A 22,388-nucleotide genomic window follows, 5' to 3' on the forward strand; every position below is an offset into this window, starting at 1 on the left:
TTCCCACCATGAAATTAGTGGATGATAATATGAGAGACTGGCAGTAGCGTTGGGAATGTGGATGTCAGAGAACAGAATTCCAGAGAATGAAAAATTAAAATGACACAGGGAATCTTTCTCAGGTAACCCTCTATCCAAGAGGATGTGAACTGTGGAACAGACCATGGGCATCATGTTTAAGCTGACAGCTAAAATTACAATTAGAACCGGGCAACGGTGAGGACTGAAAGTTAATTTCTTAGACACTATGATTCTACCTGATAAACGTGGGACTATAAAAAACTTGTTTGAAAGATTAAGTAAGCCGAAGATTGGAAGGTTAACAAATCAAAAGAAAAGGACTTATGATACTTTCTATAGAATCAGAGAAGGCATTTGATATATTCAATATCTACTCGTAATTTTATTTTTTAGTTTTTTACTATTTATTTATTTATTTTGAGAGAGAGAGAGGGCACCTGTGGGGGCAGGAGGAGGGGCAGACAGAAAGGAGAGACAGCAGGTAGTGCAGAGCCCAACACGGGGCTCGATCTCATGAACTGAGATCATGACCTGAGCCAAAATCAAGAGTTGGACGCTTAACTGACTAAGCCACCCAGACACCCTATTCATGATTTTAAATAAACTGTTGATAAAACAAATTGATTAATTTACTCCCTTTTCATGATAGAATATAACCAAAGTCAGTATTATGATTTATGGGAAAATGCTAGAAGCACTTCCATTAAAAGTGGACAGTACAAGGATAGTTTTTATTACTATTATTATTTAATTAAAAAAAATTATCCAAAACAATTAGACTAGAGAAATAAAAAGGCATACAACTTGGAAAAGAGGAGATAAAGTTATCATTATTCATGGATAAAATGCTTTTTTTGGTAGAAAAAAAGGTATCTGATTTTCAAATCAGATCAGGAATTTTCAAATTCCTATCAGTCCTCAAGAAAATACCACCTCTTCATGATTAATCTCTGTGTGAAATCATTAATTACTTCCTATCAAAGGCCTCTTTCCATTAGTACTATTTATCTTATGCTAATCTCTTATTTTGATGTCAGCAATACATCCTGAATTTCAAGTTTGTCATCCATTAACTTTAAAAATGCACTTCTACCTTGTACTTCTGAGTTCCTTTCCTCAATGAAACAAAATTAGGGCACTTATTAAGTAAGTCATGGGAATACAGTCAATAATAAAAAAAAAAAATCAAGGCATTTAAAATATGCATGATGTTTATACTAGTAAAACTTAAATATTTCTTCTTCTGATCTCAACAGATTAGATTTCAACTATGAGCAAGGGTTTTCCATCTTGCACTTGGACATTCTGGACCAGATGTTCTTCTTTGTCATGGGGACTGTCTTATGCATTTTAGAAAGTTTAGCAGCATTCCTGGCCTCTGCCAACTAGACACGTGTAACAATCTCCAGTGAAGAAAACCAAAAATGTCTCAATACAGTGTCAAATGTCCTCTAGATGGCAAAATCTCAATTAAATTCGGTCTCTTAGGTCTTCCTATTTTTTTTTTTATCTGTATGGTTTTTGCAAAGATTCGACCATAACCTTTCACATTAGATACTTCTAGGAAAGCTATTTTACATCTTCAACTACTAAGTACAGTTTGAGAGCCTGCCCAAGAAAAACTTTTCACTGGTATCGTAAAACCACACCACTTCACAGAACGACAGACAAGGTTACAGCTTCACCAGGCAGTGAACTGACAAGTACAAGTAAGTTATCTTATCAATACTGATGTTGTCAGCCTAAGGAAAATCCTTGTACTTTGGAAGCATCATCCTAAAGCTATTTTCTGTTCAATTAACTGTAGTGGAAAATCACTTCCAGAGTAGTAGCATAAGGACCTCTGAAAATTCACTCTTAAAAAACATAAACAATGCTATAAACCAACTAGACCTAACATACATCCATCTAACACTCTACCCAACAAGAGCAGACATAGTCATATCAAGTGCACATAGAGCATTCTCTAGGATAGACCATACATTGGGTCACAAAAACATATCTCAATAAATTTTTAAAAACAGAAGTAATACAGGGGCACCTGGGTGGCTCAGTCAGTTAAGTGTCCGACTTCAGCTCAGGTCATAACCTTGAGATTTGTGAGTTCAAGCCCCGCGTCAGGCTCTGTGCTGACAGCTCAGAGCCTGCAGCCTGCTTCAGATCCTCTGTCTCCCTCTCTCTCTGCCCCTGCCCCACTCATGCTCTAGCTCTCTCTCTCAAAAATAAAATAAACATTAAAAAAACTTTTTTTAAATTGACATAATGCAAAGTGTATTCTCAAATTACAATGGAAAAACTTAGAAATAAAAAACAAGGAAATTTAGGAAATTCACAAATATGTGGACATTAAAGAACACATTTCTAAATAGCCAATAGGTCAAAGAACTAATCATAATGGAAATTAGAAAATAAATGAAAATACAACATACCAAAACTTGTGAGATGCAGCTAAAGCAGTACTCAGAGGGTGGGAAAGAAGAAAGATCTCAAATTAATAACCTAATCTTCCATCTTAAGAAACTAGCAAAAGAAGAACAAACTAAATACAAAGCAAGCAGAAAGAAGGAAATAAGGAAGATTAGAGCAGGAATAAATAAAACGTGGAATAGAAAAACAATAAAATTCATGAAACCAAATGTGGAATCTTTAAAATATCAACAAAATTGACAAGCCTTTAGCTATACTGATGGTAGAGGCTAAGGGCAGGCTGTCCCAAAGTACTCCACTTTGGTATATTGGTTATTTTAAATAAAAGTTACTTAAAAGACAGCCTGTGCAGGAAAGACACTCAGACCTTCCTCCATCCCTGTTAAAGCAGGAAATAAATCTCCCATGTGAAAGTTGCCCTCTTTGTACCAGGAGGTAAAGAGATTTCCTTATCACCAGAGATAGGAAATTCAAGGCCAAGAAGGCTATATAAATAACCTTTGTTACTTTTTACCAATTTACTCTGACAGCTCAAATTCTGTTTAGAATTCCTTAGGGGTGCCTGGGTGCTCTGTCAGTTAACCGTCCAACTCCGGCTCAGGTCATGATCTCATGGTGGTTCGTGAGTTCGAGACCTGCATAGGGCTGTCAGTACAGAGCCCACTTTGAATCCACTGTTCCCTTCTTTCCCTGCCCCCCCCCACTCGTTCTCTCTCTCTCTCAAAAATAAATAGCCATTAAAAAGAAAAAAGAATTCCTTACTAACTGAAACTCCCAAAGTGAAGTTTTCTTTGTTCTGTCAATTCCTCACAGATTTATTGTCTCTTTCTCTCAAGTCTAAAATTACCCTACCTGGAAGTCGCCTATACCCAGGCAAAGTAAAAAAGTAGTCTGACTGGAACAAATGTACATTCCTTGAGGTGACACAGAGACTTCTGTTCTTTGGCACATGCTCATTGCAAAGCCCATGAAAAATAAGCCCGAGAAATGGAGAGGGGAAGAAGAACCGGGAAGTGTCTAAGGGCTTGGGACTCCACTGTGTGTGTGTGGGGGGGGGGGGGGGGTTGGGGGGGTTCATACATATTTCCAATAGGTTTGCAACCTATTGGTTGTAACTAGACAGCACAGCTTTTATTTGGTATTTCTGAAAATGAATCATCTCACTTCTCTCTCACAGGCAGAGAGAGAGGGAGACAGACTCCCAAGCAGGCTCCATGTTGTCAGTGCAGAGCCCAGTGCGGGGGCCCCATCTCACAACCTTGAGATCAGGACCTGAGCTGAAATCAAGAGTGGGACTTGAGTGAGCTACCCAGATGCCCCTGTAAATTTAATTCCTAGTCCAGCTAGAGGGTAGAGGAAGAATTTTTCCTTCCCTTCACGATTAAGATAAAAGAGAACACTAACATAAAAAGTGTAATATATCATAGGAATTAAAACTTGGTTTAACATGTGAAAATCAATATAATGCATTATATTAATAGAATGAAAGACAATTACCACATGAATGTCTCAATAGATGAAGACAAAGCATTTGACAAAATCCAACACTTTCATAATAAAAACAACAAATTAGGAGCAGAAGAAAATTTCTTCATGCTAAGGAAGGGCATTTACCAAAAAAATGAAAGTTAAATCATTCCTAATAGTGAAAGACTGAACAGTTTCTCCTTAAGATCAGTGAGTCAATACAAGGAATGTCAACCTTGTACTAGAAGTCCTCACCAAGGAAGTTAGGCGAGAAAAATAAATTAAAGGCATCCACATTGCAAAGGAAGAAATAAAACTATTTCTATTAGCAAATGACATGACCTTGTATATAGAAAATCCTAAGAAATACACACACACACACACACACACACACACACACACAACACTATTAGAACTAATGAATTCAGGGGCGCCTGGGTGGCTCAGTGGGTTGAGCATCCGACTTCGGCTCAGGTCATGATCTCGCGGTCTGTGAGTTCGGGCCCCCACGTCGGGCTCTGTGCTGACAGCTCAGAGCCTGGAGCCTGCTTCGAATTCTGGGTCTCCCTCTCTCTCTTCCCCTCCCCCACTCATGCTCTGTCTGTCTCTTTCTCTCTGTCAAAAATAAATAAGCATTAAAAAATTTTAAAAAAAGAACTAATGAATTCAGCAAGGTAGAATACATGATCAGTATACAAAAATCAATTGTACTTCTATACACTAGCAATGAACAATCCAAAAATGAAATTAAGAAAACAATTTCATTTATATAGATCAAAAATAACAAAATACGTTGGAATAAATTTAGCAAAAGAAATACAAGACTTGTACACTGAAAACCATATAACATCATTGAAGGAATTTAAAGAAGACTTAAATAAATGGAACGACAGGCCGTGTTCATGAATCAGAAGACTTAATATTGATAAGATGACAACATTCCCCAAATTGATCTACAGATTCAAAACATTCCCTATTACAACCCAGCTGCTTTTTTTGAAGAAACTGGCAACGTGATTCTAAAACTCATATGGAGGGGCGCCTGGGTGGTTCAGTCAGTTGAGCGTCCAACTTCAGCTCAGGTCATGATCTCATGGTCTGTGAGTTCAAGCCCCGCATGGGGCTCTGTTCTGACAGCTCAGAACCTAGAGCCTGCTTCTGTGTCTCTCAGTCTCTGCCCTCCTCCACTTATGCTCTCTTTCTAAAAATAAAAATAAACATTACAAAAAATGTACAGGCTCTTGCTAAGGGACATCTCGGAAGCCAAAGCCACAAAATTAATGGGCCCCGGGTCAAGCACTTAAAAGCTGTTAGAACACTTGCCACCTCAGGAAGACTCCCACGTTAGGATAAGTTGGTCACAGAATAAGTTAGATTGACAAGTTCACCCACAACCTCAAGAAAACTTCTGTGCAACGCCGTATGCTATAAAACAACACATAATCCCCAGCCCTGTGGCACATCCCTTAATACCTCCTAGGTATTAATGGGGCTCCAAGAGACCCAAGGCCTAGCCAAAAGGAAAAAGCAGATCAAGCCTTTCATGTTGTACTATGTCCTAAGAACTTGGCTTTGTGACCAGTGAGAATATTCTCTTCAGTTTCCACCATTCAGAGGGTGCACTTATCAGGGTGCCCCTTGGTGACCAAACAGACTGGGAATCCAACTCTCTCTCTGTCCAGCCATGCCAGCTCAGGAGTGTTTGTCATGAGAGTTTCCAGCCTTGTCGAATCACCCTTCATCACCTATCACCTGGTAGTGCTAAAAAGTCCCATCCCAGTAGCACCTGCCCAGTTGCACAGATGAGCAGGTCTGTGGCCAGAGGTATGTTCTGTTTTTGTGGGGACCAGAGATACCATTTTCACTACACCATTCTTACCACCTGGGCAGCAAAGGCCTTTGCTTTCTTAGAGTAATTTTAGGAGTTGAAGGAATGCCAACAACACTGACTCCACCTTTGGCCCTCCACCTTGTTCAGAGCCACAATGACCTCCCTCAGGGCTACAGGTTCTAGGCCTTGTGGAGGTTAATATATGGCCTGAACAAGATGCAGAAAGGTTTATTCTGATCCTCCCTAAAGTGGCGAACAGAAGACTCTACTCTAGATAACTAGTAGAGGTGACTGGCGCACAGAAGGCCCCACTTTAGCTAACTAGTAGAGGGCCTCTGACAGATGACAGATGGCGCCACTTTACATAACTACCCTGTGACCTCACCATCATGCCCCTTAATCTTCGAAAGCTGGGGATTAAGGCCCAGAAGGAGCACAAGACGGGGGCAGAGAATGGATGCACACCACCTAGGTTGTCTGCCTGTCTGACACCCAGCCCAGCCCGTCAGGAAGTTACCCTGATTACAGCTTTGTAAACGGTATGCAGTGGCTTGTTTCATTTTTCAGTCTTAAAGTGTCTTCTCAGTCTGAAAATACTTTATTGATCCTCCTGCACCTTCTAACCAGGAGTAAACTTTTGGATCATGGGGGCTGTGTTATCTATGCCTTCTCTGGATGCCTCTTGGATCTTTGGTTACACCGTTAAGAGGCTTATTGTTTTGGGGCGCCTGCGTGGCTCAGCCAGTTAAGCGGTTGACTCTTGGTCTCAGGTCATGATCTCACAGTTTTGTGGGTCTGAGCCCGACATTGGGCTCTGCGCTGGCAGCATGGACCCTGCCTAGGATGCTCTCTCTCTGCCCCTCCCCCACTCGCGCTGTCTCTCTCAGGATGAATAAGCTATAAATTTTTCTTAATTAAAATAAACTTAAAAAAAGAAGCTTATTGTTCTAAGTCCCTATTAATAGATGCTACTCACCCATGGCCAGACAATGGACCGTGAAATTGGTTACACTTAAAAACATTCTCTATAGAGGGGCGCCTGGGTGGCGCAGTCGGTTAAGCGTCCGACTTCAGCCAGGTCACGATCTCGCAGTCCGTGAGTTCGAGCCCCGCGTCAGGCTCTGGGCTGATGGCTCGGAGCCTGGAGCCTGTTTCCGATTCTGTGTCTCCCTCTCTCTCTGCCCCTCCCCCGTTCATGCTCTGTCTCTCTCTGTCCCAAAAATAAATAAAAAACATTGAAAAAAAATTTAAAAAAAAAAAAAAACATTCTCTATAGAGAGTTCTCAATTGTTTTATCAGTATCATGGCTAGCCTCAGGGGCTCCCTTGACACGATGAAAGAACAAAAATTAGACTTAAGACTTAAAAACAAATGTCCACATCCAATGTAAATTCCCCTTGAAATCTGGCCTCATCTGCCTGTTTTCCCTTTACTTACAAGATTTACAGAGAGCACTCAGGCCTAATCTCTGGATTCTAAGTATACGGGCTGATCACATAAATGCTGAAAGCAAGGAAATGAATTTAACAAAAGCATCTGACACTGGCGATAAAGTTTCCTTTGCTCCTACCTTCCAGGGATTGGTAACCTGGTTTTGCCAGAATCAGGCTTTCCTATGCCACGTACTTGACAGGTGTATCCTAGAAGGGCCAGTACAAAAGAATTCATGTCCCTGGACAGCAGCTGAGCCTTAAATTGTAAAAGTTCTTTTGCCTCTACTTTTAGAAGATGCTACCAAATTTAGAGAAGAATTAAAAAGATTAATGGCGGGGCACCTGGCTGGCTCAGTCGGTTAAGCGGCCGACTTTGGCTCAGGTCATGATCTCACCGTTCCCGAGTTGGAGCCCCATGTCAGGCTCTGTGCTGACAGCTCAGAGCCTGGAGCCTGCTTGGGATTCTGTGTCTCCCTCTCTGTCTCTGCCCCTCCCCCTGTCGTGCTCTGTCTCTATCTCTCTCAAAAATAAATAAACATTAAGAAAAAAATTAAAATAAAATAAAAAGATTAATGGCTAGTCACGGCACCTCCTCACCTCCACAGAAGAAACAGAACGAAAATTTTTCCTAGCCCCTCCCGCAAACGATCTGTGAAAGGCCAATATTCAGGGGATAATAGAAGCTAATGTTGAACTGTGTTCCCAGAAAGAATGCTTTCATTAAAATGCTTTATACAGACTTTACAGGGGCATACGTTTTTTGATTTCTGTTTTCGTTAAAAATCTCCCCAATATAAAGAAGCGAATTTAGTTTAAAAAGTGAGCTAGTCCCCTGATATTCGGGCTGTAATCTAGTTCTTTGGGGATTTAGAAACCATTCTTTGTCTTACAAGTATCTGCAAAAACAGATATGCAATTGTAGAAGCAAGTCCCACTATCTTACCACTCCCCAAACCTCACTTATTCTTCTTAAAATGTTTGTAGATATTATAATAGATCAGGATATTGGAACACAATTGTCCTACACTTGAGAAGAAAAAAGTAAACTCTATTTTATTTATTTAAAAAACATTTTTTTAAACATTTATTCATTTTAGAGACAGCTTGAGCAGGGGAAGGGGCAGAGAGAGAGAGGGAGACACAGAATCTGAAGCAGGCTCCAGACTCTGAGTTGTCAGCACAGAGCCCGACATGGGGCTCGAACTCATGACCCACGAGATCATGACCTGAGCTGAAGTTGGATGCTTAACTGATTGAGCCACCCAGGCTCCCCAAAAGTAAATTTTAAATAGCAATTACCCTGAAACATTGGGGGGAAATTTTTTTTGCATTCTTTTCCCCTTAACATTATAAATCTTACGTCTTTATTTTTTTTTAATTAAAAAATTTTTAAGTTTATTTATTTGGAGAAAGAGGGGGGGAGGGGCAAAGAGAGGGAGAGGGGGAGAGAGAGAATCCCAAGCAGGCTCTGCACTATTAGTGCAGAGGCTGATGTGGGGCTTGAACTCACAAAACAAGATGGTGACCTGATCCGAAACCAAAAGTCGGATGCTCTGCTGACTGAGCCACCCAGATGCCCAAATCTTATGTCTTTATATATTTATTAAAAAAAAAATTTTTTTTTAAATCTTTATTTTTGAGAGAGAGACAGCATGTGAGCAGGGGAGGAGCAGAGAGAGAGAGGGAGACACAGAATCGGAAGCAGGCTCCAGGCTCTGAGCTGTCAGCACAGAGCCCGATGGGGGGCTCAAACCCACCAACCGTGAGATCGTAACCTGCACCAAAGTCGGATGCTCAACCGACTGAGCCACCCAGGCGCCCCAAATCTTATGTCTTTAAAATGTAAACACAGACCATAATCACTGGAGACTGCAAGGAAAAAAAAAGGGGGAAAGAGGCGTGTTTGAAATATAAACTGCTGGAAGGGCTCTTGTGCCCAGACTGTTATACTTCTGATAACAAGGCACATAATGCTCCAAATCTCCACCTTGGAGAAAACCTGAATACTTTCTTTGTGCTTTTATGATATAAATTTTCCATCATCTTCTCTAGGATCTATGAGCCATTTTTTAAAATACGAACTTTAGGAAGAAGTTTTTCATAAGAAAAACAAAGAAGTGTTTTTGAAATTGAGTCTTTAATGTCTTTTCCACAAATATTTGTAAGAACAAAAGCTATAAGACTGTTTGCATCTTGTCTGTATGTGTGTCCATGTATCTTGTCTGCGTATGTGTGGCCATATATGTTATAAATGTGAGATATCTTCTCTATTTCCAGATAGTATTGCTAAAATTAACTTATAAAAGACTACTATTCAGTAGGATTGAAGGCAAGTATTTGTAAGGATTGGGCATCCCAAAAATCAGAAAGAAACTAACCCAAATGTTTTCCAAGTTCACATGATCTGGAAAAATATTCAGTATTCAAGTTAATTTAAGGTTGTTCGTTTAATTAACATGGATGTCTTTAGAGTTACCAGCATTACTCAGGTAATGATCCCAAGGTGGTGGGATCAAGCCCTGCATCGGGCTCTGTGCTGAACGTGGCACCTGCTTAAGATTCTCTTTCTCCCTCTGCCCCTCTCCCCCACTCACGTGCTCTCTCTTTCTCTCTAAAATAAAAATAAAAAGAATAAAATAAAATAAAATGAGTTACCAGCATTAAATATAGAGGTGAGCAGGGGGATGAGTGAAATAGGTGATGGGGATTAAGGAATACACTTATCACAGGGAGCACTTAGTGATGTACAGAAGTGTTGAATCACTATATTGTATACCTGAAGTTAATATCACACTATATATTAATGTATTGGAATTAAAGTAAAAAAACATAAGGACCTCAGATGGGGGGTGGGAGGGAATATGGCAGACCAACATGGAACTTCTCAGCTTGTCTCATCCATGAAATGCAGCTAGATCAGCACCAAACCACTTTGCACATCTAGGAAATTGATCTCAGGATTGACACAACAATCTGCATAACCTGAGCCACAGAACTCGGCAGGTATGCGGTGCAGAGAGGTGAACTGAGGGACAGAAAAGCTGAGGAGGAAAGAGGGGCAGAAAGTTTATGTGAGCAAATTATAGCAGAAAACTTTCCTAATTTGGGGAAGGACACAGACATCAAAATCCAATAAGCACAGAGAACTCCCATTAGATTTAACAAAAACTGATCATCACCATGGCATATCGTAGTCAAATTCACAAAATACACAGACAAGGAAAGAATTATGAAAGCAGCAAGGGAAAAAAGTCCTTAACCTATAAGGGAAGACAGATCAGGTTTGCAGCAGACCTATCCACGGAAACTTGGCAGGCTAGAAAGGAGTGGCAGGATAAATTCAACATGCTGAATCAGAATATCCAGCCAAGAATTCTTTATCCAGCAAGGCTGTCATTGAAAATAGATAAAGAGTTTCCCAAACAAAAACTAAAGGAGTTTGTGACCACTAAACCAGCCCTGAAAGAAATTTTAAGGGGGACTCTGAGTGGAAAAAAGATGAAACAAAACAAAAAGGACCGAAAGCAACAAAGACTATAAAGGACCAGAGAACATCACCAAAAACTCCAACTTTACAGGCAACACAATGACACTAAATTCATATCTTTAACTACTCACTCTAAATGTCAATGGACTAAATGCTCCAATTAAAAGACATAGGGTATCAAAATGGATAAGAAAACAAGCTCCATCTGTATGCTGCTTACAAGAGACCCATTTTAGACCTAAAGACACCTACAGATTGAAAGTAAGGGAATGGAGAACCATCTATCATGCTAATGGAAGTCAAAAGAAAGCTGGGGTAGCCATACTAAGTAAAACTAGATTTTAAAATAAAGACTGTAACAAGAGATGAAGAAGGGCATTATATCATAATTAAGGGGTCTATCCACCAAGAAGATCTACCAATTGTACATATTTATGCTCCCAATGTGAAAGCCACCCAAATATATAAATCAATTACTCACAAACATAAAGAAGCTCATTGATAATAATACCATAATAGTAGGGGATTTCAACACCCCACTTACAACAATGGACAGATCATCTAAGCAGAAAATCAACAAGGAACCAATGCCTTTGAATGACACACTGGACTGGATGGACTTAACAGATATATTCAGAACATTTCATCCTAAAGCAGCAGAATACACATTCTTCTCGAGTGCACATGGAACATTCTCCAGAATAGATCACATACTGGGACACAAATCAGCCTTCAACAAGTACAAAAAGATCAAGATCATACCTTGCATATTTTCAGACCACAATGCTATGAAACTCTAAATCAACCATAAGAAAAAAGTTAAGATCATGAATACTTGGAGATTAAGGAACATCCTACTAAACAATGAATGAGGTAACCACGAAATTAAAGAGGAAATTAAAAAGTACATGGAAGCCAATGAAAACAAAAACACTACAGCCCAAAACCTCTGGGATGCAGCAAAGGCAGTCATAAGAGGGAAGTATATAGCAATCAGGCCTTCCTAAAGAAGGAAGAAAGGTCTCAAATACACAACCTACCCTTACACCTTAAAGCTGGAAAAAAAAAAAAAAAACAGCAAAGAAAGCCCCAAACCAGCAGAAGACAGGAAATAATAAAGATCAGAGCAGAAATCAATGATATTGAAATCAAAAAACAGTAGAACAGATCAATGAAACCAGGAGCTGGTTCCTGGAAGGAATTAACAAAATTGATAAACCCCTAGCCAGATTAATCAAAAAGAAAAAGGAAAGGACCCAAATAAATAAAGTCATGAATGAAAGAGGAGAGATCACAACCAACACTGCAGAAATACAAACAATAATGAGAGAATATTATAAGCAATTATATGACAATAAATTGGGCAATCTGGAAGAAATGGAAAAATTCCTAGAAACATAGAAACTATCAAAAGTGAAACAGGAAGAAATAGAAAATTTGAATAGACCCATAACCAGTAAATAAATTGATTCAGTAATCAAAAAATCTTCCAACAAACAAGAGTCCAGGACTGGATGGCTTTCCAGGGGAATTCTACCAAACATTTAAAGAAGAGTTAACACCTATTCTTCTGAAGCTGTTCCGAAAAATAGAAAGGGAACGAAAACTTCCAAACTCAATCTACAAGGCCAGAATTACCTTGATTCCAAAACCAAAGACCCAACTAAAAAGAACTACAGACCAATTTCCGTGATGAAAATGGATGCAAAAATTCTCAACAAGATCCTAGCCAACCAAATCCAACAATACATTAAAAGAATTATTCACCACGATCAAGTGGGATTTATTCTGGGGATGAAGGGCTGGTTCAATATCCACAAATCAGTCCATGTGATACATCACATTAATAAAAGAAAGAATAAGAACCACACGATCCTCTCAATAGATGCAGAGAAAGCATCTGACAAAATACAGCATCGTTTCTTGATAAAAACCCTCAAGAGAGTAGGGACAGAAGTATCATACTTCAAGATCACAAAAGCCATATATGAAGGACCCACCACTAATATCATCCTCAATGAGGAAAAACTGACAGCTCAGGATCACAGGTCAGGATCACAACAAGGATGTCCACTCTCACCACTGTTATTCAACACAGTGTTGTAAGTCCTAGCCTCAGCAATCAGACAACACAAAGAAATAAAGTCATCCAAATCACCAAGGATTTTTTACCTTTTGCAGATGACATGATACTCTATGGGGAAAACCCAAAAGACTCCACGAAAAAACACTAGAACTGATACATGATTTCAGCAAAGTCACAGGATATAAAATCAATGTACAGAAATCGGTTGCATTTCTATACACCAATAATGAAGCAGCAGAAAGAGAAATCAAGGAATCAGTCCCATTTGCAATTGCACCAAAAACCATAAAATACCTAGGAATAAACCTAGCCAAAGAGGTAAAAATATCTATACACTAAAAACTATAGAAAGCTTATGGAAGAAACTGAAGAAAACACACAAAAAAGGAAAAACATTCCATGCTCATGGATTGGAAGAACAAATATTGTTAAAATGTTGATACTACCCAAAGCAATCTACATATTCAATGAGATCCCTATCAAAATAACACCAGCATTCTTCACAGAGCTAGAACAAACAATCCTAAGATTCGTATGGAACCAGAAAAGACCCCAAATAGCCAAAGCAATCCTGAAAAAGAAAACCAAAGCAGGAGGCATCACAATCCCGGACTTCAAGCTATAGTACAAAGCTGTAATCATCAAGACAGTATGGTACTACACAAAACACACATAGGTCAATGGAACAGAATAGAGAACCCAGAAATGGACCCACAAACTATGGCCAACTAATCTTTGACAAAGCAGGAAAGAATATCCAATGGACAAAAGACACTCTCTTCAGCAAATGGTATTGGGAAAACTGGACCACTTTCTTACACCATTCACAAAAATAAACTGAAAATGGATGAAAGACCTACACATAAGACAGGAAGCCATCAAAATCCTAGAGGAGAAAACAGGCAACAACCTCTTTGACCTTGGCCACACCAACTTCTTACTTGATATATCTCCAGAGGCAAGGGAAACAAAAACAAAAATGAACTATTGGGACCTCATCAAGATAAAAACCTTCTTCACAGCAAAGGAAACAATTAGCAAAACTAAAAGGCAACCTATGAAATGGGAGAAGATATTTGCAAATGACATATCAGATAAAGGGTTAGTATCCAAAATCTATAAAGAACTTATCAAACTCAACACCCAAGAAACAGATAATCCAGTGAAGAAGTAGGCAAAAGTCATGAATAGATACTTTTCCAAAGAAGATATCCAGATGGCAAACAGACACATGAAACATGCTCAGCATCACTCATCATCAGGGAAATACAAATCAAAACCACATTGAGATACCACCTCACACTGGTCAGAGTAGCTGAGATTAACAACTTAGGAAATAACAGATGTTGGCAAAGATGTGGAGAAAGGGGAACACTTTTGCACTGCTGGTGGGAATGCAAACTGCTGCAGCCACCTTGGAAATAGTATGGAGGTTCCTCAAAAAATTAAAAATAGAACTACCCTATGACCCAGCAATTGTACTACTAGGTATTTATCCAAGGATACAGGAGTGCTGTCTCGAAGGGGCACAAGCACCCCACTATTTATAGCAGCACTATCAACAATAGCCAAAGTATGGAAAGAGCCCAAACGTCCATAGACTGATGAATGGATAAAGAAGACACACACACACACACACACACACACACACACACACACACACAATGGAATATTACTTGGTGATGAAAAAGAATGAAATCTTCCCATTTGCAACCATGTGGATGCAACTAGAGTGTATTATGCTAAGCGAAATAAGTCAGTCAGAGAAAGACAAATATCATATGACTTCACTCATGTGGAATTTAAGATAGAAAACAGATGAACATAAGGGAAGGGAAACAAAAATACTACGCAAACAGGGAGAGAGACAAACCATAAGAGACTCTTAAATACAGAAAACATTGAGGGATGCTGGAGGGTTTTGGGGTGGGGGGATGGGCTAAATGGGCAAGGGGTTAAGGAGGATACTTGTTGGGATGAGCACAGGGTGTTATATGTAAGTGATGAATCACTAAATTCTTTTCCTGAAATCATTATTACACTATATGTTAATTATACATATACACTATAAGTTAAAAAAAAAATTTAATACAAAACTTATTCTAGCTGTGTTTGCCAAAAGTCATATAAGTTCATGTTATCATGAAAAATTTATCAGAAAAAAAACAACTGAGAATAATAGTTGACTTTTTCTAATGCCTCATAAAGTTTCATGGGTAATCTAAACAAAATTGTTAAGAAAAGTAAATTAAATAGATGGAAATAAGATAAAAAGTTTGGTAAGTAAATTTTTAAATAGCTTCAAAATCTTTGGTAACCTGAAACGTTAAAGTTTTGCTACATTAAATTATGAGTTAAGTTAAATTTATTGAATATATAGATCATTTCCACATAAGATAAAATAATGAAACAGTAAGAACCGAACATAGGTTTATCTACTTTTGTTACAGAAAAACTGAAGATAAACTTGTTTCTGTTAATAAACGTGTTTTGTGCTTTATTGAAAGACTGTACTATGAAGAAAAAACATGATTCTAGAAGTTATGAAATATATTCATAAATTTGCCAATCTAAAGAATACCGGTATAACAGTTCACAATTGCTTAGTACTTAGTTTTCATTAGAAATTTAGGTTTCTAATGTTAAGAATTCTAATAAATGTAGTTAAAACAGGTCTTTCACCTTTTTGGTTAGATGTATTATTAAGTATCTTATTTTTGGTGCAATTATAAATAGGATTGTTTTCTTAATTTCTCTTTGTGCTACTTCATTATTGGTGTATGGAAATATAACGGATTTCTGTACATTGATTTGCATCCTGCAACTTTAATGAATTTGTTTATCAGTTCTAGCAGATTTTTAGTGGAGTCTTTCTGATTTTCTATATATAGTATCATATCATCCGCAAATAATGAAAGTTTTCTTTCTTCCTTACTGATTTGGATGCCCTTTATTTCTTTTTGTTGCCTGATTGCTGTGGCTAGGACTTCTAGTACTATGTTGAATAAAAATGGTGAGTGGACATCGTTGTCTTATTCCTGATCATAGGGGAATGGCTCTCAGTTTTTCCTCATTAAGGGTGATGTTAGCTGTGGATTTTTCATAGATGGCCTTTATTATGTTGAGGTATATTCCCTCTAAACCCACTTTTTAAAGGGTTTTTATCATGAATGGATGTTGTACTTTGTCAAATGCTTTTTCTGCATTTGAAATGATCACATGGTTCTTATCCTTTCTCTTATTGATGTGATTTATCACGTTGATTGATTTGTGAATACTGAACCACCCTTGCGTCCAGGAATAAATCTCACTTGATTGTGGTGTATGACTTTTTAAAATATATTGTTGGATTCTGTTTGCTAGGTCTTTTGTTGACGATTTTTGCATCTATGTTCATCAGAGATATTGGCTTTCCTTTGTAAGTTACTGTCTCCTTTTGTCTTGCTGCTTTAAAATTTTTTATTATTATATTTTGCCAATAATGACAGTATGTCTTGGTGTGAGTCTGCTTTTGTTGATTTTAATGGGAATTCTCTGTGCGTCCTGGATCTGGATGTCTGTTTCCTTCCCCAGATTAAAAAATTTTCAGCTATTATTTCTTCAGATACATTTTTTTGCCCCATTTTCTCTCTTCTTCTTCTGGAACTCCTATAATAGGAACATTATTATGTCTGATGGAGTGACTCAATTCCCTAAGTCTGTTCTCATTTTGCATAAATCTTCTTTCTCTTTTGTTCAGCTTGATTACTTTCCATTACTCTGTTTACTAGATTGCTAATTTGTTCCTCTGCTTCTTCTATCCTGCTGTTCATTCCATCAAGGGTGTTTCTCATTTTGTTTATTCTACCCTTTATCTCTGCTGTTATTCCTTATCTCTTTGTTAAGGGTCTCATCCATGTCTTCCAGTCTATTCTCCAGTCCAGTGAGTATCTGTATGATTATTACTTTAAATTCTCTACCAGGTATGTTACTTCTATCTGTTTCACTTAGGTCTCTGGCTGTGGCCTCATCCTGTTCTTTCGTTGGGGATAAATTTCTCTGTCTTCTCATTTTGTCTAAGTCTCTGTGCCTGTTTCTCTGTGTTAGGAAAGGCACCTCCATCTCCTGTTCTCAAGGGTAATGGCTTTATGAAGAGGTGCTATCATGCCCTGCCATGTGGTGTCTCCTGTTCCCCAGGGTTGTTTCTGGGAATGTGTCTAGTGTGTGCTCTGTGTGCTCTGCTGTCGTGTCCTGGCCACTTTATCCTTCAGGCCAGTCAGCCGCAGAGGCTCTCTTTGCCTGTTGCAGGCAGTGTTGGGTCCCTGGCCTGAATGTGGTGCATTTTAACTAGGTGCGCTCTGGTCTGCTTGTGAAACGAGACCTGTCACTACTGCTGCCAGAACAGAGGCTCCTCAGAACTCCCAGGTTAAGAGACATGGCATTGACAAGGGTTTGGGTCCGTCCTCTGGGGGAGGGAGCCTGCGGCGCTGGGACTGAGGCAAGTGTGACTAGGAAGGGTGGTTCCACTGAGTGCAGGGGGGCGGGGCTTGGTGTAGGCAAGTTAGGTCATGAGTGTGGATACAGCACTCCTGTAGGTGGCCCTGTGCTTATGCTGAGGGGCAGGGGAGGGAAATGGCACCAGCCAGTTCCTTTGTTCCCGGAGAGGTCTCTCCAGGAATGCTGCTTCTCTGGGACATGCTCCAAGATAAGCAAATAACCTCCCCACTGTGTGCCCCAGTTGCTCTTCAGATCGCTGTTTCTATGCCGCATGTCTGTGGGTTGTTTGCCTGCCTTCTCTCCAAGAGCAGGCAGTCAGTATCCTCTGGGCTCTATCCCAGCCAAGCACATAGACCCCAGACCTTTAAAACTCCAGACTTCAAGACTGGTTGGCAGGAGTCACAAAATTCAGCCCCTCTCACTCTCCAAGCCAATTGCTATGGGGAGTCGTTTTCCCCATGTCGTCCCCTGTGCACTAGTCTGTCTGTCATCCTTCTCTGCAACCGCAGCTCCCTCCCCACTGCAGTGACCACGATCCATTTCTCTCTCAAGCCACCTCTCTGCATGTCCTGCCTTCTTCCACGGGGCCTCTTTGCTCCCTCTAGTTGTGGGATTTGTTCTGCCGGTCTACAGGTCGATTTCTGGGGCATTTAGGATGATTTGATAGTTATCTAGTTTTGTTCATGGGAGGAGGCGAGCCTAGTGTCCTCCTACTCCGCTGCCTTCTCCCCATCCTCTGTAATCTTTTGACCACAGTCTAACTTAGATGTTCCAGAAAGTTCCTGGACATTTCAAAGATTTTGTGAGATATTAAACTAAACAGACTTATTTGCTACATTAAATTACATGAGAAGCACTGTCAAATAGGTGGCACTAAACCCTGTTAGATTATATTTATGTAGATATGTTATTAAAATAAGTGTTCTAAAAATTATATAAAACTCTTAGAAATCTGATGTTCTGGTATGTTATTAGCTTAAAGTGTTGTGTGTCACATAAATAACCGAATTTCCTTCTCAACTGCATTGTAATGAACTTTAATCAGCCCTTTGACCATGGATATTTTTAAGTCTCATCATTTACAGTTACTGTGTTACTCTGATGCTATTTTGCAAATGTGTCTCCTCTTCAGTGAGACTCAGAAAAAATTTTGAGTACAAGTTTCTGATAAACCTTAAATTATAAAACTGAACTAGGTAAGAATATTTCTGAACTAGTAAAAACTGGATTCAAGCAGAATAAAAATCAGTAAGATGGGACTCAATGAACTGAGAATAATTAAAATTTTTATGACTTTTTGTTTGAAACATTGCTGACTCTTTAAAATGTTTTATTTTTCCAAATTTAAGGAAATTTTTTCTCTCCAAATGACTTATAGCAAGTTGTTAAAATGTACCTTTGTGAGCAAATTAAAACATTTATCTTGTTCCCCCACCTGATCCCACCAAACTTCAGAAATTCAGTGAATGTTCTTATATTTTCATGTCAATTTATTTATTTGTATAAGTTCAATAAGAATCTGTCCTCCTGGGGCACCTGGGCAGCTCAGTCAGTTAAGCATCTGACTCTTGATTTCGGCTCAGGTCATGATCTCATGGTTCATGGGTTCAAGCCCCACATTGGGCTCTGCGCTGACAGCGTGGAGCCTGCTTTGAATTCTCTCTCCCTCTCTCTCTCTGCCTCTCCCTCACTCATGCTTTCTCTCTCTCTCACTCTCAAAGTAAATAAATAAACTTTAAAAAAGGAATCTGTTCTCCTTATGACATGACACAATTGGAAACATTGGTTATATTACCAAGATTTTGTCTGGAATGTCATATCTGAGAAAGACATGGAAATACCCAGATATGACCAGACAGCTTTAAGGAGCTAAGGTTGATTTTATGGAGCCAATACAGTTCCCTGGAAAGAGCAGCCTGATACCTTGCTTACAGAGTTCCCAGTAGCCTCACCAGGTGAGTAAAGAAGGTCACTTCCTGGCAGGTGCAGGAACCTCAGGATATTCTGGGGACTTTGAGAAAAGAGGAATTCACCCAAATCTATAGAATCCAAAGAAGGAAAGATGGAAAAAAGGAAGGAAGAAAGGAAAGAAGGAAGGAAGGAAGGAAGGAAGGAAGGAAGGAAGGAAAAAAGGAAGGGAGGGAGGAAGGAAGGAGGGAGGGAGGGAGGAAGGAAGGGAGAGAGAGAGGAAGGAAGGAAGGGAGAGAGGGAGGGAGGGAGGAAGAAAAGGAAGGAAGGAAGGAAGGAAGGAAGGAAGGAAGGAAGGAAGGAAAGACTGACAGGAAAGACAGTCAAGAAAGGCAGGAAGAAGGAAGAAAACAATTTGGCCTCATTATTTACGTAAGTGCAGCAAGAATAGCAGTGACCATATAGGCTCCTGAAAACCTGCTTTGCTGGAACTTTTATAAGGAATCTCCAGATTGAACTTTTAACATCCTCCAGAGGCCAAAAGCCAAGCTAAATAGTTGCCATCCCACTTGGCCTTTTCATTATAAACTGGACTAGATCCTGATTTCTTCTGGTTTCTGAAAGGGCGGGCCTATGCTGGCCGACTCCATCTTGTTCTGTGTCCTTCACCTTGACCACACCTCCTCCCCTTGAGTAACCTCCCCCTCACCCGTTCAAACTTCCCGATCAAAACACTCCCGGTGACCTGTGTAACAGGACTCCGACCCTTCCCCAGCCAATCGGCTGAGGCCATAGCCATTACCTCACCAACTGCCCCTAGGCCCCAATAAAACCTTTGTCCTTTTGAAACTCGCTCTCTCTCCCCAGTATCTCACCACTGCGTCAGTGCAGGTAGGGGATTGAGCTCGAGCTAGCTCGAATAAAGGCTCTTTACTTTTGCATCGGACTCGGCTCCCTGGTGGTCTTTGGAGATCATGAATTCTGGGCATAACAGTTTCCTCCAATGTCTAGCTATAACTCTCCAAACTAATGTTGATTTTTCTCCCTCCTTTCTGAGGTGGATTCATTTGAGAACAAAAACTTCCCTTTTCCCAAAGCCCTGCAAACTAAATATGAATGGCTCGATATAAACTTCAGGAAAATCATCACTACAGCTCATGTGTACACAATCTTCATGCCTGCTGTTCTACTGGCCACTCAAAGATCACCAGAGACACTCACAACTACAAACCAGGAAGTTCTATCACACTGCTTCTGCCTGCTCTCACTCTATCTGAAGATGCTTCGAGCTTGACATCTAGAAATCTTTTCCACTGGCTCTCCTCAGCACTCAAAAACTGGTTTATAATTTGATCCAATCATTAACCATTGTTTTTCTTTTGTTTTCTTAAACAACAGGCATTTCTTTTATTTTTTTTAATGGTTATTTATTTTTGAGAGAGAGAGAGTATGAGTGGGGAAGGGGCAGAGACAGGGAGGGAGACATAGAATCGGAAGCAGCCTCTGAGCTGTCAGCACAGAGCCTGATGTGGGGCTCAAACCCATGAACCATGAGATCATGACCTGAGCCAAAGTTGGACGCTTAAACAACTGAGCCCCCAGGTGCCCCAACAACAGGCATTTCTAATACTGGATTACTTGAACCATAGGCCTAAATTTGAGAACATAGCTGTATGACCACCTCCTGAAATGAGTTGAACTGAACTTACATATTGTCAGGAGTGGTTCGACAATATGCCACAGTCTACCAGCTCAACTTTCAATGTGTGAAACTTCAGGGAAGTTTCAGAAGAGGGCACTATAGGGGCCAAGGGCAGGCTGCCCCAAGATGGGCCACTTTGGTATGAACATTATTTTGAGTTAAAAGCAAACGAGCCCCAGAAGATTCGGAAAAAGCTCTTTACCTCCCCCTCTACTCTGTGCCTGTACCAGGAAGAACTCTATTAGATTTCTTGGGTAAAGAGGAATCTGTTATCTGCATACTAGGGCAACCTTTGTTTCCCAAACATCTCCTCTCACCTTCCTTCTAATGGTCTTTCTCCCCTTTGTGTCTTCAGACCCGTACCCCTCTCCTGAGCTCATATAAACTTCATGTTGTCTCACTGTCTTTGGAATGTCATTGTCTGTGTGGATTCCCCTTATGCATGCTATTAAGTTTGACTTTCTCCTGTTAATCTGTCTCTTGTCAATTTGATTCTTAGTCCAGCTAGAAAGACCTTGAAGGACAGAGAAAGGTTTTTCTTCCCAACGAAAACATAGGAATCAATCTTTAGGACATTGGATTAGACAGCAGTCATATCTTAGATATGATACCAAAAGTATAAGGAACAAAAGAAAAACAGATACATTATGCTGCATCAAAATTAAAAACATTTATGCTTCAAAGACTTCAAGAAAGTGAAAAGACAACTCACAGAACGGGAAAAATATTTGCAAATCATATATCTAATACGGGACGTGTATCCAGAATATACAAGTGATTTTGCCAAGTACAGTGTTTTTTTGGGGGGTGATAAAGATGTTCTAAAATTAGGTTGCGGTTATGGTTGAATAACTATGTGAATATACTAAAACCCACTTAGACTTTCAAAATGTGAACTTTATGATGTGTGAGGTATATTTCACTACAGCTGTTATTAAAAAAAAAAAAAAAAAAAGCGGGCTTTCTTCCCTATCTTTCCAGCTGCCCACAGCCAGCTTGTCCAAACACCTATGATTACCCCTTCTCAGAGGTTCCAAGGTGAAGATGCAGATATGCTTATTTTCAAAATTTCTGCAAAGGGACCCTTTCTTTATCCCTTGACTGGGTGCTAAAATCAGCTACCTAGACTGAAAAGATGCCAGATGTCTTAAAGTTGTGACATTTGTGCATCGGAAATTCCAGAGTTGCTACTGTTGGGTTTTTTTCCCCCTCCTTCAAAAATCAATGCCAGAGGCAGGCATTTGTAGCTTTTGTCTGCTCTGCTCCTATGTCCCGGTGGCAGAAAGGTAGATAAGGATTGGCTGTCCCATGACAGTTCCTTTCAAGGTGTCTCACAGAGTGCCTGGGCTGGGACAAAAGAGACAAGGTCTGGATCTAAAACCAGCCTCCCCACTCAAGTCACTCCTGCGGTTCTGTGAGGTTACTAGAACCCAGGGTAGAGGAGGCCTTGATATTAAAACAAACAAACCCAAACCACACACACACACACACAAATGTAGTAGATTAATTGCATATTCGAGAAATATTTGTAATTGGCAATTTTATAAAAT

The sequence above is a fragment of the Panthera uncia genome, chromosome X, assembly GCF_023721935.1.
Source record: "Panthera uncia isolate 11264 chromosome X, Puncia_PCG_1.0, whole genome shotgun sequence".
Lineage (NCBI taxonomy): Eukaryota > Metazoa > Chordata > Mammalia > Carnivora > Felidae > Panthera > Panthera uncia.